Raw genomic sequence first — 17,144 nt, forward strand, 5'->3', positions numbered from 1 at the left:
TAATGGTCGGGCGGGATTATGGGATGTCAGAATTATGAGCGGACCCCTTCTCCATGTGCTAGGCCCTCTGGGAGAAGGATTGCTGAGTTGGAGCGCAATGTGGTCCCTGACCATTAATATAGTATATGTATGATTAATGTAGGATCTTTCCACTAGTTGAGAAACATGTAGTCATTTACTGACAAGTTGGAGGTCAAGAAATTCAACAGAAAAAGGGAGTTAGAAGAGGGGGGAAGTGCACCGGATTGTCTGGTTGAGTCATTATTATTAGGAAATCATTAGTAGTCCATTGGTTGAGATTGAGAAACAGTGGGATGTATTACACATGGGATGCATTAAGTGTTCTTAGCACTAATCGTAGCCCATATTCCCACTCAACACAATTAGTGGTCCCCTCTAAGTCACGGTGGTGGTCCCTGGTTCACAATCAGTTGAAAACCCCTGCTATAGGTCATGTATTGCAGGTAGAGATATCTGAGAAGTGTATTTTCATGAACATACTTCACTCATGTGTAAAAATGTACTTTTTAATTTAAATAATGCTTGCGAACACCTGGTTTCCCAGGGGTGTTCTGCCTCCCGCAGCGCTGTACATCCCCTACAGTACAGGCAGGTGGGCAGTCTGTAAGCTGTGGCTGGTCATGGACTACTTGCTGTGTTCAACCTCTGTCTTCAACATTGTCCTCCTCATCAGCTATGACCGCTTCACCCAAGCGGTGAGTTTACAATCTTTTACTTCTCATTACTTCTTTAAAAGGTTTTTCAAAATAGGAAAAAAAATAGCAAATAAGTTAAGGGATAAGGGGTGGCTCAAGATATATATATATATATATATATATATATATAATTGCCTGTTCCCTTATGCACGGTAACATCCTGAGTGTAAATTTAACTCTGGAAGTGTAAAAAGGTGCTGTGTATAGCCTACCCAATACCGTCGGTCACTACTGGTGGTCTGTTACTTTGTTTTTGAGGGTTGAACCGCCCAGGTCATCAGTGGGGCCAGAAGCACCACACTGTCCCAAATGAGCCCATCTGTACAGGTTAATCATTCATGACCCGCTCAGGCCCAGTGCCACCCCTAATTATAGCCCTCCCTCATGATGAAGGCAGAAAGGTCATGTTTCAACTTCAGGACAGGCTTGGCCTGGTACTGGAGTGGCTCTGATAACTCAGATCTGCTTTATCAATTGTAATTGCCAAGATGTATGCCAGGTATGAGGATGATAATAGGCAATTATGTGGAGCCTTGCCATTTTGGCCAAGTTCCCTAACAATGTATTCTAAACATACAACATGATAAATATGAGATATTTAGTAGTTACAGACTTTTAGCCCCTGCAGCTACCAGCCATGCTGAGCCTGAGAGGTGACTGTGTGTGCTTGCTTGCGTGCGTGTGTGCGCGTACGTTTGTTTGTGTGTGTGTATGTGCATGCATATAATGTGTGTTAACTCAAAGGTGGGGTGAGGCCCAGGACTGTAGACAGAGTGTTCTGTTTTTCCTTTTCACAGAAGCAGACACTTAACATCAGACCAATGAATACAAATAACACTAGCACGAGAGAGAGGCTCTCCTTTAATCCGTATGAGTGTTAGCTTTGATCATAGAGATCCTCTTTTGTCTGCCCTGGTCCCACCAACACTGCATGATCAATCACAGCAGAAACAGTTCACCAGCAGTCAAGCAGCATTTTCCTAAAAGCATTTTACACTGAAATACTGAAAGAGAAAGAGCAGGTGCCAGGCGTAGTAGTTTCACCTGTGAGAAAGCCAGGATTGGGATTCAGACTACTGTGAGTGCAAGTGTTTGTCAGTGAGGTTAAGCATCCTCAAAGCCTGAGCACGGAGAGCATGGGGAAAGGTTTTGTTTAGGTTTGATACTAGGTCAGTGATTAATGGTAAATTGTGCATTTATATTCAAAGCATATAATGTCCAGCATGGAGGCGCTGAATGTAATAGCATAGAATGTAATGCACTGCATTACATTCACCCTTTCACACACACATGCATACACAGATGGCAGAGGAAACCATGCAAGGCACCAACCTGCACATCGGGAGAAATTTGGGGTTCAGAGTCTTGCTCAACGACACTTCGACACTAACTCTGGGGGAGCCCGGGATTGAACTGGGAACCTCGCACGGTTCCGATCCAGTTACTCCACCGGCCACTCTACCCCTGAGGCACTGTCATTGATACTAGGTCTGTGATAAGACTCAACCCTCATAGTCTGCTAATGGCTATACCTACAGTACAGTGCACGATCAGGTGTTTCAATGATTAACGTTCATCAAAGGTTTCAGCCCGAGCAACAGGTTTTAAATGGATTGGACATACAGTACAAACCATCTGCTCTTCTGTTCTATGGTAGACCTACATTAAGATAGAGCACTTAGCACAGTCAATACATTATTTATAAGTTATATGGAGGGACTGCATTTATTTCTGTTGTGGATCCAAACAGACGCTTATATATAACAGTGATGGTTAGTTACAACGGCTGCTGGTCAATGTTGTGGACAGGAACATTGAAGATCATGTTGATGGACAAAATCAGCTTGTGTGATGGTACTTCAGTGACTTCACATTTGTTCAGTGGTACATTACTAAGTCTACAATGACACATACCGTGTTTTTCTGTAGATAGAGGAACAGATTCACATGAATTATAGTGTGCATTGCATTAATCATAGACTACCGGTATTCTATATGTACTGTATATGCCATTATGTTATGTTTTCAGAACACAACATTTACGTAATAATAGTGGAAGAAACGGCATACTTTTCTTTGTATTTGCTGCAGTTGAGCTACCGTGCCAGACAGGGCATGACCCCTCAGGTCATCATGAAGATGGTTGCTATCTGGATGCTGCCATTTGTCCTTTATGGACAAGCAAGCCATACTATTCTGTGAGCTGGCAGTGGGCAGCCAGGAGCCACAGAGTGCCAAAGAAGAACGAATGCTTTGCAGAGTTCTATTATACTTTGGTATTTCCTGCTCAGTGCCTCCATGCTGGAGTTCTTCCGATGCCTGTTTGTCTCTGTGGCTTTTCTTCCAACCTCAGCATCCCCAGGAGGAGGCTAGCTGCTCCATTGAAAGGAAGGACCTTATTCCCAGTCCCACCTCCAGCCCAGCCCCGAGTCAGCCCGCGCCCAGGGGGATTTGCTGTTCTCTCAGAACTGGGGGAGGGGTGGGCATGAGACTGGCACTCATGACTCATAGGCCCCTGTCCATTCCCAGACCTCCTTTCCAATATGGCAGTGGTTTTCAACCAGTGGTCCGGGGACCACCATGTGGTCCTTGAGGGGGTTCCAGGTGGTACAGCGAAATGGAGAGTTGGTAACCAAATGGACCGTTAAAGAGTTGCGTTATTGTTAAACATCTGCATTTTACTTAATACAAGAAGTCTACACAATTAGAGAACGTAGAAGAATTATTGTTGATCAAACATTTGCCTGTTAAGGCTGTTATCTATTCTCCTGTGGCTACAACATGAATACAGCATGGAACTGTGGGCAAAATCACATCCGACGACGACAACAAAATATTCTCTAGTTTTGCGTAGACCTACAAGGCTAAATATCATCAAATGGTGCTCGAATGCAGGAACACATAACGAGGCCTCGATGTGAAAAATCGGCAAATCGGACCCCTCATCCCCCGGGGGTTACCCGGCCGTCTGTCCAGGGACAAGAAGATGGCCATGGTCCCTGGCTGTCGTATAGTGTGTGTGTGTGTGTGTGTGTGTGTGTTTGCCATCTGCCGGGCGCCCTATACACCCTGCTGATGATCATCCGCGCCGCCTGCCGGGTGGCGGTGTGCGTCCAACACCACTGGTATACGAGGTCACCTTCTGGCTCCTGTGGCTCAACTCAGCCATTAACCCCTTCCTCTATACCCACTCTGCCACGGTAGCTTCCGCGGGGCCTTTGGCCAGATTCCGTGCCCCAGGCGACGTATACCACTCAGCCTTCGGCTGACCTTCAAACTGGCCAGTGACGGTTCTGGTATAACCTTGGAGAGAGAGAACCACTTGCAGAAGCTGGACTGTACACTCCAGTGTGTCATAATGACCATCGGTGGCAGTTCTCAATCAGACTCACTGCATGAATGTTTTCATGTTTTAGGTGAATCGTTTCATTTTAATCAATGCGGTGCTACAGGGATGACATTTTATTTCATTTATTCCTCCTACTGCACATTTTCAGGGGGAATTTCTGCATTGGATTTTGAGATATTTTGGCATTCACGTTTTACTCTAAGATAATTTTTTTAACCAAATGCACTTAAGCCACGTTCGCTCTGAAATAATATATATTCAAAGATGTGCGCCACATTTTCAAGATTTTTCAAAAATAGCAGACCTACAAGCTCGTAGCACGCCACTCGGTGGCACGCTATGAGCTTGTAGATCTGCTATTTTTCAATAGCTAAAGTATAATATAATGCTTAGTTAAAACACCAAAAGGGGTTCCCGTCCAGAATGGGTTAATAATAGATATTTACAAAAGTAAACTCTCAAATTCATGGTTGAGATATTATTAGAAATGCCACAGTACCGCAGACCTTATAATATAAGGTCTGCGGTACTGTGGCATTTCTAATATGATGATGATTTTTTTTCATAGGATTTTCAAATATTATTTGAAAATCCTATGAAAAAAAATCATCAGAAATATGGCGAACCCACAACGGATTCGAGGACTACACCCTCTAATTTCCGTGCCTACAGCTGATGTTTTATCATAAGCATAAACGCTGATGAATTGCGCTTAAAAACAATCATGATATTATCACCCTCACCATTATCACTATCACCCTCTGCTGTTGGAAAGATTTCTTCTCTTTTGAGGTAATGCCAAGAAATGCACGTATAGTGTAGTAGTCTGTAGTGCCAACAAATGCATGCATAGTCTACATAAAAAATTCTACTCTCCCTTAAGGGAGGGATTTCTACAGATACGATACAGTACCGTACAGTACAGTACAGGTACTGCAAGTAACAAGTAGCATCATCACTATTTGAAATACAAAAACAACAACAAAATGTACCGTTATATTTGTAGTGCTGACAATATAAACTTGAATAAATCTTGATAATTGTGCTTAATATATGTTACCTTTATAATTGAGATTAGATATCGGTCCTTGTATTCAGAGCTTTATCAACGTTGGTAACTAAACGTCAACAAACACCACCATATACTGCATTTTGTCTTAGGAACTATGCTTTTGCCTCATCAAGCAAACTTGTATATATAATAATAATAATAATAAATTTTATTTATAACGCACTTTACATTTGAAACAAATCTCAAAGTGCTATACCTATAAGTACCTATAAGCCAAATTCCAATACCCCAAATCTCAGCCACTCGCTCACTCACACTCGGTCACTCCAGCATGGTGGTGTTACGTTGAAATTGGTGACCTGCTGAAATATGGCACAATCGTGTTGACGTCAAGTAATTTCAGTGTCCGAACATAAATCATTGCAGTTTGTTCATTATCAGAGTTCAACCTAGCGGTATTTAGGCCACATATTTAAGACTTCCATGTATAAGTTGTGTGAAGTCCACAAGATGGTCACATATTTCGGCAGGGCACCAATTTCACCATAATTTGCCATGCTGGAGTGACCAAGTGTGAGTGAGCGAATGCCCGAGATTTGAGGTATTGGAATTTGGCTATAGTGTACATAGCCTACTGGGCATGTATGAATGTTTACAGACCACTAGATGTCACCATTAACCTTTATAGCATTCTTTGCAGTGCCAGTACAGGGCATTAGGCTAGAACAGTATATACTATATAGGATGAATTCTCCTCCTTGGCCTCGGTTCACAGACTTTGCAACTATTGTTGTTTGCCTTTAATCAATCAAACTCCATCTCATTCTCAAGGTATAATTTGTGCAAAGAAAATCACTCATCCGAGTGAAAAATGAATAAATATATAGGCCAATAATCATTGGATCCAATCCAACTATCGGAAACTGCTATGTACATTTTGAAATGCTGCTTTGTTTCATGGCAACAATTTGCCAATATTATTGTCCTAGCTTCTATTACACAATATGTGAAACTGCCAGTAGTCCAGTGCCCTATACTACCAATTACTTTACTGGTGCAGAAGAGTATAACGTTGACTAAAATACAAGTTGTTTGCACTCCTCATAAATAAATGTAACCTAGTGGAACAATTTGCGCAAAATATAAAATAACTACATCTAAAGTGGTCAACATACCAGCATGCCTGGTAAAACCCTATAGGAAATAAATACATTTCTATAGTTTAAATCCTGCATAAATTGTAATTTGTAACGCTGGTGGTTCAGCCAGTTAGTGGATGAATCGCATGATCCTTGTGATTAATGAGGACCCGAGTTCGAATGTGACTCCTGTCATGTCTCTCATGTCTTCTCTCTGATCATGGTTCCCTGTGGCTCTACACTCTACTATTGAATAAAAGAAGCATAAATTGCACCACAACATTAAAATAAATGACACTGCCGCTGTTTATCTGATGTATAATTGGGTCATTGATCTCGAAGCCACTTCTGGGTCAAGCGGTGCTTATTTTGTTTGTATGATGTGAGCAAAAACCCAGGGTGCACCGCCATCTTCACATTGTTCCACCTCGCAGTTAGGCTTGTTTTGATAGATTAGATGAGACCCTCTCCGATGAGGACTTATTAGGCCTGTAATTACGCCATCATGCTAGATAGTGAGGCTCCATTTGCAGGTGCCTGGGGTCCCACAGGGGACTTGCATTGCTCAAATTGTTGCCACTGCCCGTGTGTGCACATCTGGGCCCGTTGGTCAGGTGCCGGGAATAAGGCCACAGCTGCAGGAGCAGGCTCCCCTCTCCCATGTCCCCCCGTGGCATGGTGGGGGGACAGAGGCACACTTGTGACCAGAGGGAGGCAGGCACATTTCCCTGGGGAGGGCAGAACTGCATCTAGCAGCAGAAAATGGCATGCCTGCAAGCATGCATGCGTGGGTTTACTCCCTGTGTTATCTAAAATGCAACAGCAAACATAATATCGTCTCGCTGCAGTGTGTTGGGATATCAGGAGGAGATATACAGTAGGAGAATGGGTTGATTGATAATAATAATAATAATAATATCTGGGACTTATATAGTACTCAAAGACGCTTTACATGTGTGGGGGCCAGGGGAGGGAACATAAAAAAGGACAAGATACATTGAAAGATGGCATGTGAGCCTAGCCAACAGGCTCCTGAAAGGAAAGAGACTATTTGAATGTGTGTGTAATATATTAGATATATGTAATGCGTGTGTGTGTGTGTGTGTGTGTGTGTGTGTGTGTGTGTGTGTGTGTGTGTGTGTGTGTGTGATATATATACAGTATATGACCTACAGTATAGTATATACTGCATACACAATATAAACAAATAATATGTTACTGTATACAAGAAACACAGGTGAAACACATAAGTGTGTATTGCGTATGATGCATCTTTATGTTTGCATGTGTGTGTCAAACACCTCTCACAGTGGGTGTACGTGAAATGTGTTTATGGAGGGGTTTGTATGTCTGTGACCTCAAGCGATGTGTCTGAAAGCTGTGACCCCAAATGGAGTGCACCTGTGCCCCTTAACTTTATAGTCCCCCATTAGCCGAGAGAAAGCCACTGATCAGAGGGGGCTAGGAGGCCTATATAAATTCCCACATGAGAACCTTTCAATAGTTAAACTCTCATAGGTACTCCCTACAGCATTCTGATACAATGACTTAATGTAAAGAAGAAAAACAACAACAACCACCAAAAAAAAACAACCCTCTGTTCTTAACTTGCACAATACCTCCGGTCTACACAATTAAAACCCTGGCAACACTGGTGGAATGTGCCCAGTGGGGTCTTTGACACGGCAAAGAACACAGCAGGGCTCTACAGTAAATATATTCTCACATGTACAGTATATAAAGACGACATTTCAAATGAATGCCGCAGCAGAGCAACATGACATCCATTGTATCTCAGGGAGATACATTTTGCTCTGCGGTATATAGCGGGTCCAAAGTGTGACCTCTTTTAAGTTGTTGTGTGGTCGTAGGCAGCGCATCACTTAGTGTGCATTTTCTCCTGCCTAGGCTGTTCACTTTTCTCCACCGCCATTAACATTTCATGAGTGCGTTCTAAAAGAGAGAAAAACAGACTAGTATCTGCTTGATTTTTTTTTTTTTGCCTTTCGCCTTCCTCCCGTTCTCCCCGTGCTCTTTTATCCTGCAGTGTACTTCCTGACTGGAGATTAAATAATTCCATTGGAATCCTCCTAGGATGGGTTCCCAGCACTTGGCAATTAAACAATTACATTTAATCAGCATGGGGCGACGCTTCAAGTCACCCTCATTTCAGACGTTGATTAAAAGCAATTCTGCAGTGGTTATTGCCGACGACTTTAGAAAGTGCGGTTCACTTAGGTTTACTGCATCTGCAGGGTCAGGTTGGATATGGCATTATGGCAGGTTCACTGGCGGTCGAGAGCCGCGTCAGCCTCTGGTGGGTACAGCAGTAATGACAGAACTCATGACAGACCTTATATTGTCCCCAACGTCAGAGCTAGTTAGATTACTCAGACACATCTTGACCCCGCACAGCAAAGAAAGACGCAATGAACAATGGAAAAGGAGAGGGCATGTTATGCACGTGGGAGCCCACATGTGTGAGTGTGCGTTCGTTCGTGCAATGCATGCATATACTATATGCATGCACACTGTATGCATGGCATGCATGTGTATTATGCATGATTTGTATGTACATGTTTGCGTCTAGTGCATGTGTGCGACCCAGGTTGTGTATGATTGTATATAGGCCTACTGTACATCCATGTGTATGTTGTGAGTGTGACTTTTGTTAGGTCTATTATCTACAGTTAAGTGTGTGTATTTCTGAATTAAATGCTCCTTGACATATACAATTTCATCATACCCTGCAATAACAACCTCCCTACTGTACATAGTGGGAAACAAGCTGAGAGGGGAGGCGGTGGCTTGTGCCGAATCACGTTTGGCATGTTATGCTTGAGTGAACGTACGTGGCGCATAGCGTTGCAGCAGCGCACACTCTCCCTCTTTTAAACAGCGTTGATTTTGTCGACTAGTCGACTACCTTTTTTCACTGACGAAAACTAAATGGAAACTAAATAAAAACTAGGCCATGATGACTAAAACTATGACTAAATATATTGACCATTTCGGCAACAAATAAAATCTAGAATAAAATGTTAGCGAGGGACTACAAGAGATAATTTTATGTTTGGTTGCACTCAGGTGTTGCACTCTGAGAATAGCCGATCTGTAGATCAGCTATTTTCAGCATGCAACCAAGTGTAAAATCTGTCATTACAACGCCATCGAGGCCCACAAAGATTGTCGACGATAAACAGCTGTACATTTAGTCGACTAAAATCGTATCATATTTAGTCGACTAAAACTAGACTAAAACATTTCAGATGCATGAATAAAATGTGACTACTAAATTAAGGTTTATTCCAAAGACTATATGACTAAACTAAAATCACAATTTGCTGTCAAAATCAACACCGCTTTTGCAACACAGTTGAGTTGACAGTCAGAGACTCTAGTGAAACCCAGGTGCCCCTGTTTCATAAGACACCCCACCGGCTCTCCAGCCCTCTTAATTAGCAGCTTCCGTCAGCTGGCACCCAGGCCTTCTAGCGCAAAGCTATGGCCTTTGTTGTTGTTGTTGATGGAATCTAGTTCATTCAAGATGATCAGGCTCATCTAAAAGGCGGATGTTATGGGCATGCCGCACGGAGCATCTAGCAGTGTTGATTTTGACACCAAAGTTAGATTTTTGTTTTAGTCATAGTCTTTTGAATAGTTTGTCACATTTTAGTCACCTGGAATGTTGTAGTGTTAGTGTAGTTTTAGTTTACTAAATACAAGATTTTAGTCGACCATATCTACAGTTGATTTAGTTGACTAAAATGTATTTTGAAGGGCCTTGATGCCGTCGTAATGGCTGATTTTACACTTGCAAAAAATAGCCGATCTACAAGCTCACAACTCGTCACGCTTGATGCAACCAAGTGTAAAATGACTTTTACTTATACTGGATACCTTGTCCGCTACTAGTCACTTCCTAACATTTTAGTCTAGTTTTTATTTGTTGATGAAATTGTCACTATATCGAGTCTTAGTTTTAGTCATAAAGCTTCAAGCCGTGCATTTCTGATGTAGCAGTGTGGAGGAATATGAGAATAGACTTTCCTCCAGTACATAATACAGCGTATTCCTTGCTTTTTAACAAGGATGGGCAAGAGCAAGGAGTGGGGCTGTGAGTTTCCAGGCAGACTGTCAATCAGCTTCAAACATACACATGCACAGCTGCGGTCAAGACATTGATGTTTTTTGTATGATAAAGTCAAATATAGATTAAAGGTTGCTACAAGGCCTGGAATGTAGCCTTTGCTCAGTGTGGCACATCATATTGTAGTTGGGCTGCAACAATAGTCTCTTCTAATGACATTCCCCTAGCAAATTCTTGCCTCTACTAGTCTCGGGGGGAGGGAGTGCTACAAAAAGTGATAATTACATGAAATATACATAGAAAATAAAGGGAGCATGTTTACATAACCAGGCCCATAAATATCTGACTGAGAAGACATTGTTCTCCGACTCCTTTTAAGCTGATCTCCCAGGGATGCCATTTTAATGACATGATGGTTTAAAGAGATGCTGCTCCATCTCGTTCCATATTTAATTAACTTTTCCTTTTTTGACGCGGAGGAAAAAGGAAAAAAAAGGAGAATAAAGAACGCGTGATAGAGACAAACACGCGATAGCGGGGAGACAATAACAAATAGCTGGGAGAACAGAGGGGGAAAGCAGGGAGAACTCGAGCGGAGACTTTGTCATGCTTTTGTGAGCTGTTTACAATACAAGAGATGAAGAAGGGAGGGCGAAGACGAAATGATAGGAGAATGAGACACAGGCAGACCGACAGACACAGATACGAGCAGGATAATAGAGGAGGGGGTGAGCATTCAGCCAAATCCCTACTATAAAATAGCTGATCTACAAGCTCACAATGCTTTGCAGATGTGGAGCGTTGTGAGCGTTGTGTGCTCGGTGCACGACACCATCACACGATGGACTATAAATTAAATTAGGAAAGGGAGAGGAGGATCGGAAGAGGGGAATCTGGAGAGAGGGCTGATGGAGGGAGAACAAGGCTCCTGTTCTCCCATGGGGCTCTATTACGGAGCATTTCCTAGTTCATCACCAATAAGCAAAAGAGAGGAAAACAAATGACAAAGTGGAATTATGAGGAAATGTTATTAACTCGCACCCAATAACAAGGGGGACGGGGGACGAAAATAAACCTAAAACAGTGAACTCTGTGAGTTTCGTGCAGCAGGCTAGTTTGGTCTCTTTCTTCCATGTTCTTGCCCAACTACACGTAGCGTTCCAGTGTGTACATTTCACTGGAAACATGCAAACACCGGCAGATGTTGTCAGGGGGCGAAGAAGATTGCTTTATAACAACACTGCGGTCATCCACAGAGTCTTAACTATACTCCTAGAGTTGCTCCCAAAGCACTGTAACAATTTGGGACCTGTTTCACAAGTCACTCCGATCAATGTTTCGTCATATTTAAACAATTAATTGATGCGTTGGCACTGATGGAAGTGGCTCTGCCCAGGGTCCACCACCCTTCTCCTGGACTCTCTGTTGGCTACTCTCCGTCTAGTTTTCTTTTAACAGTTAGCCGTGTATGCATGCTGCATTATTGATAGTCATTCTCTATCTTCTCTCTCTCTCCCTCTCTGTCCGTCTCTGTCAAACTCATCTCTGTCCTCATGCTCGTTACACCACTGGAGCCCACAGGAGAGTTGCAGTGGGTTCGACCCCACATGGTCTATATTTCATTCTGTGGTGTTTAATTCATTTTTAAAAATACGCAAGGAAAAAAAAAGAAAACCTTGTGCCTTCACTGTTATAAGTGTGTGTGTGTGTGTGTGTCTTGGTGGGGCAGAGAGAAAGATGACTATAAGAGTGTGTGTGTGTGTGTGTGTGTGTGTGTGTGTGTGTGTGTGTGTGTGTGTGTGTGTGTGTGTGTGTGTGTGTTGGTGGGGGCAGAGAGAAAGATGACTGGAGGGCGATACTCACCTTCAGCTCCTCCAGTTCAGGAAGCAGGGGGGATCATTAGCCATCAGGGCCACGGGAGGGGATGTGGAGGAGGGAAGCATGCCTGCCCTCGCATGGCCTGTGGGTGGCTGGGTGGGTGTAGTGAGGAAAGTAAGGAAAACAACCGTTTCACTCTTAACTGATACGAAGCAGTAACTATGAAAGGTTATTTGTATAATATCACTTAATTGGCTATTTATCAATAAGGTGAAGAATTGGTGGTGGTTTAATTTAATATCACTTTAAAACACGTCTGGGGTCACTTTAACGACTAGTCAGACTTTTGTGTTCGCCCCAGGCAGTTTTTGAAGTTGCTTGATTCAATATTTCGATATTTGACATTCATTAGATCAGACACACTCCACTCCTATACACTATATGAGTATAACATCATAGGCCCATTGAACTTCAGTCTCCATTCTAAGATGTCCCGATACTGTATCAGAAAAGTATCGGCCCTTATTTGTCATATCGGGTCATATCGGTATCGGCGAATATGCCAGTCAATCCAGATACAGGAGTAAAGGGTTGACACTATGGCAGGTAAATACAATGTTGGGGCATGTGGAGTTTGCTTTCGAGTTGCCCAAACTACAAGTGCACATTTGAGTGAGGAGTCTGCTATAAACACAACACGAGATATATAGCTAGATAGCTATAAACACAACACTGCGGTATTCGGTATCGGATAACGCAGAAATTGTGGTATCGGGATCGAACAAAGTGTATCGGGACATCCCTAATTCTAACCATATTTAAAACACACATCCCTGGTTCTGGTGACTGATACTGTCCTTATACAGTAAGTGATGGGCTGTTTTGTTTAGTTTTTTGTACATTTGCTCCTTGGAGCACACGTCTCCACTAGGTCAGGTGGGCCAGCAATGTTGGGAATTCAGTCATGACTATAGACAGTGTACTGCGTGATGTTTGGACAAAATTTGTATGACTAACAGCTGGTTTGCAAAAATTGGCCTCCTGGGAGGCACTATAATAGGCCAATGGGAAAAGGGTGGCATTTCTTCCTCTGCCTTCCATGGCAAATCGGTGTGCGGGCCAGGTCCTTACATGAATCAACAAAATAATGGTAGTGCATGCATGCCTGGTTCTTTATAGGGAAAACAAAGTGGAGATACCACAATGAAATTAGATATTCCCTTACAATAAAGCAAAAGAAAATGTAATATGAGTTAAAACTAAAACTCACTACAAACAGTGTACGGTATGTACTGTAGGAATGGCCAACTCACACTGTGCAAACACTGGTCCCCCCCCCCCCCGGCTAAGCTTCACCCCTTTCCACTGAGAAATACATTAACAACATTATCTATTGTGAGAACAAATTAGCAATTTCCTTACATCAAAAAAAGATACATAAAATGTTGAAATGTACAAACACAAAGAAGCAGTACTTACAGTACAATGAGGACAGAGAAACTTAACCAAGTTGTTGACAGCTTCCTTTTCCTCTTTCCTTCCACCTCTTACTTACCATCTGCAACCATCAACATGTATTCTTAATCATTTTGACATAAGCATAACCTCATGAAAGACTACACGGTATCAAGAATGTGCTTACATTACATGTGTATGTGAAAATATACAATGAAAGTATAGCATTGTTATTAATAATGTCTTCAAAGAATCCTCCACAAACACAGGTTGTGTAACCCTTGACCCCCAGAAAATGGTACTCTTAAAGTGACAGTGCCACCTGGTGGAGTTTGCATAGAATGGCAAACTTGTTTGCCACTGGGGCCTGGCCCAGCCAGCGTGCTTTCTGGTCCAGAGGGGAGGGTCCAGACTCCAGGGTAGCCATGGAGCTTTCGCTGGATAATATTGGTTCACCGATCAGCGCTGAGCATGGCCGTCTTCTCTGACTTGGATCCACTCAGGTATTATACATAATGATAAAACAGATCTGAGGTCCGAGATAACCGACCCGGGTCAGAGCTATTATGGTAAAACACATCTGTACATGTACCGTAGTCTCGGGTCCTGTTGGGTATTTTCGTAATCAGGGGACCGGAGATTAGCTGTACACAGTCGGACACACGGACAGACACACACACACACGCATGGTGGGACAGGGGCAAAAACATACTCTCTGCCACGCGGCTATACGCCTTCGGCCTGGTGGAGACAATAACACATTGATGGCCTGCTCCCTACTGTGTGTTTTTATCCCTGCCAGGTCGCGGCCGTCTGTCTGGTTTGTAAGCAACCTCGCAAATCTTGCTCGGGTTGATTAAGGCCAATGGTGACTATCATTAACGTCTGTCTGTCTGGGATGTCGGAGTTATGGGCAGTCCCCGGACGGACAGACGGACGGACGGACATGGTGCAAAACATACTCTCTCCCCATACCTTCGGCCTGGTATTGTTGTGATGTTACTTGCTTGCTAAAGTTACCAATCATACTAATTAAGGCTCTGTTCCATTTAGAGTAGCAGAGCCTTTCCAGTGAGCCAACAGCAACAGGCACTGTAAGCAACATCCAACCCAGAGCACGCACCCAACTCTGTTTGACCTGAATGGAACACAATCTTAATTAGTATCATTGGTGCACCTAGTATTATACTCAATGTAATATGGCTGCCCTCAAAATTCCTAATTGGAATCATCTTTTGTAGCCTCCTTTAAGTTTGAGCATAATATAGTCAAAAATAAAATCCAGCTAATTAAACTTTCTGAATTTGCCACAAATAGCAACAAGCTCAACACACATGTACACTGTGACACATATTGTGAGCTTGTATATTCTATTGTCTAAATTATTTAGCAAATATTTGTGCTTAAGTGGTAAAGTGATGTGTGCCAGAGATTCAGAGTGTCTTATCATTGCTAATTGTTGCAGAAACTGAAGGTGATATTCACAGCTTCAAACCCTCCTCTATTTATAACATGCTTTCCATTTACACCTCTGTAGCCCATGGATACTGTAAAACAATATTTTAATTGTTTTAATGTTGTTGCATTGTCCCAAACCATTTATGTTTGCCTTGTATATATGCACGGTCCTTTCATGCAACATTAGGTTTTATCTGTTATTAGCAATTGTTTGTGCCACAATAAAACAAATGGGAGTCTACTCTACAGTCACACATTCATGAGGTTTATGTTCATAAAAACACGGTGAGGTTTGAAGCGTCCATTTTGCTGACACAGTTCCGGAGTGAAAAGATGGCTCTCTGGGCGAGGAGCGCCAGTGTGAGAGATTGGGTTACCCCAGACGGTCCCAGCGGATCTCCCGGCCAAATGGATCTGGATCTCACGCTTGGACGCACATATTGAATGCCATAAGAGGTCTCTAAGGTCCCCTTCAGTGGGGAGGAATGCTCAGCCTAACAATGTTGAGTTTTCACCAAACCAAATTCACCACCTAAAAGAACGTCAGAAAAAGGCCACTCAAGCAAAGGACAAGGACCTGAATACGTACTCAGTGTTCATAGTGGATGAAATGTCACATTTCCCAGCATGCTGCAGAGCCACAGTACAGGTTGCGTCTCATAATTATTTAATAAATCCTATGTCCTAACACAGGCAGATATACTTTTCCTCTGCTGCACTACGGATGTTAGCTTGTAAAGCAAAGACAAGACTAAGTGTTTAAATGCCCCCTAGCATTAGAGTTTGTACTGCTCCTTACATCAAAATGGAAATGTTGGAGTAAGGCAATAGTTTAAAAACAAGAGAGATGTGTTTGGGTGAGTGCCTGACCGGTGAGTCGCTTATCACCGCGGCATGATGTCATGTTGTAGTTTTCAGTGGTCACCTTATCACCTAAAACTGGAGTATGAATAGGCCTTAAGATGGACACAAGGGGAAAGGCCATGGCTTGGGTCACCTAGTAATCAGTATGGTTCATCCTGCAGCAGTCTGCCTATTACATTCTGAGAGCTTGTCTGCAAAGTTGACATTTTGTTGTTGACCAAGATCAACAATGTCCTCTGGGGAACGTGAAGGTGCAGAGAATCCAGCAAGTAATTCTTTTTGGGGGGGATATGTTGTTTGGGGACCCAAACAAAAAAAGAAAGTACCGAAATAGTCCAATCACATTCACTGACCGGAACCAGAACAATAGTGTTTAAGCTTCTCCTGAACATCTGGCTTGACTGCCCAGATCCACTGAAGAGGGGCAAGGCTGTTACTGGCGTTGAGTGCCACTTGCAGCGGGGATAATGTCTGGGCGACGACACCGCGGAGGATCGGCCGGGCTAAGTTATCTCTGAACAAGCCATCCATTCTGCTGCTTGCTGATGGAGAATACTTGGGGGCTGTGTAATTATATTGCTTTAAACGAACCCCCGAGAACGCCCCTGCCAAAGCGAGCACACCACAAAGTCTCACACTTGGGCGAGTGTCAGAAACACAACACTTGTGCCGGCAATTTAGCTCTGTGTGTGTGTGTGTGTGTGTGTGTGTGTGTGTGTGTGTACGGGCATGATTACGTCTGTTTTTTGCTGCTTAGCCTGGCGGCAAAAGGGAGGCCACAGTGGTTCTGATACGCCTCACAAGTGAATTTAATTAAATCATAAATATGAGCTGGAGGCCGCCACCCAATTTAATGTAATGGATGATGTGGGCCAGTCCATCTCTGGCAAAGCAAAGTTCTGGACCCGCTCAAATGCCCTTGAAGCTTATTAAAAGTGCCTGGCACGGGGAGATATGCGAGCAAAGTTGCTTAATGGATGCCCAGCTTGCATTCAGAATGACAGTTAATGTTGGGCCATACCAATCTCAGATCTGGACGAGGGATTCCACCTCTGTTGCAGATGTCTGCAAGATTGTCTGTCCAACAATCATCTAGCTGTCATGGCGTTGACATAATCAAATCTAGTAGTCAATAGGCAACATATGTAGAGTATTTGATGCATCATGCATCAAATGGGATTTGATTACAGTACAAATCCCAATGATACAAATTGATAATGCTTGAGTGGTAATACAGTGGGGC

General features: G+C 43.1%; 1 pseudogene across 1 annotated transcript; it reads left to right on the forward strand.

Moving 5' to 3' along the window:
• The first annotated feature begins 539 nt into the window (after positions 1–539).
• LOC310871214 (histamine H3 receptor-like) lies at positions 540–4,004 on the forward strand (annotated as a pseudogene). The gene is made up of 3 exons: positions 540–716; positions 2,927–3,195; positions 3,693–4,004. The product of its transcript is annotated as a histamine H3 receptor-like (transcript).
• The last annotated feature ends 13,140 nt before the right edge of the window (positions 4,005–17,144 follow it).

This window comes from Protomyctophum parallelum, assembly GCF_964188405.1.
Source record: "Protomyctophum parallelum genome assembly, chromosome: 14".
Lineage (NCBI taxonomy): Eukaryota > Metazoa > Chordata > Actinopteri > Myctophiformes > Myctophidae > Protomyctophum > Protomyctophum parallelum.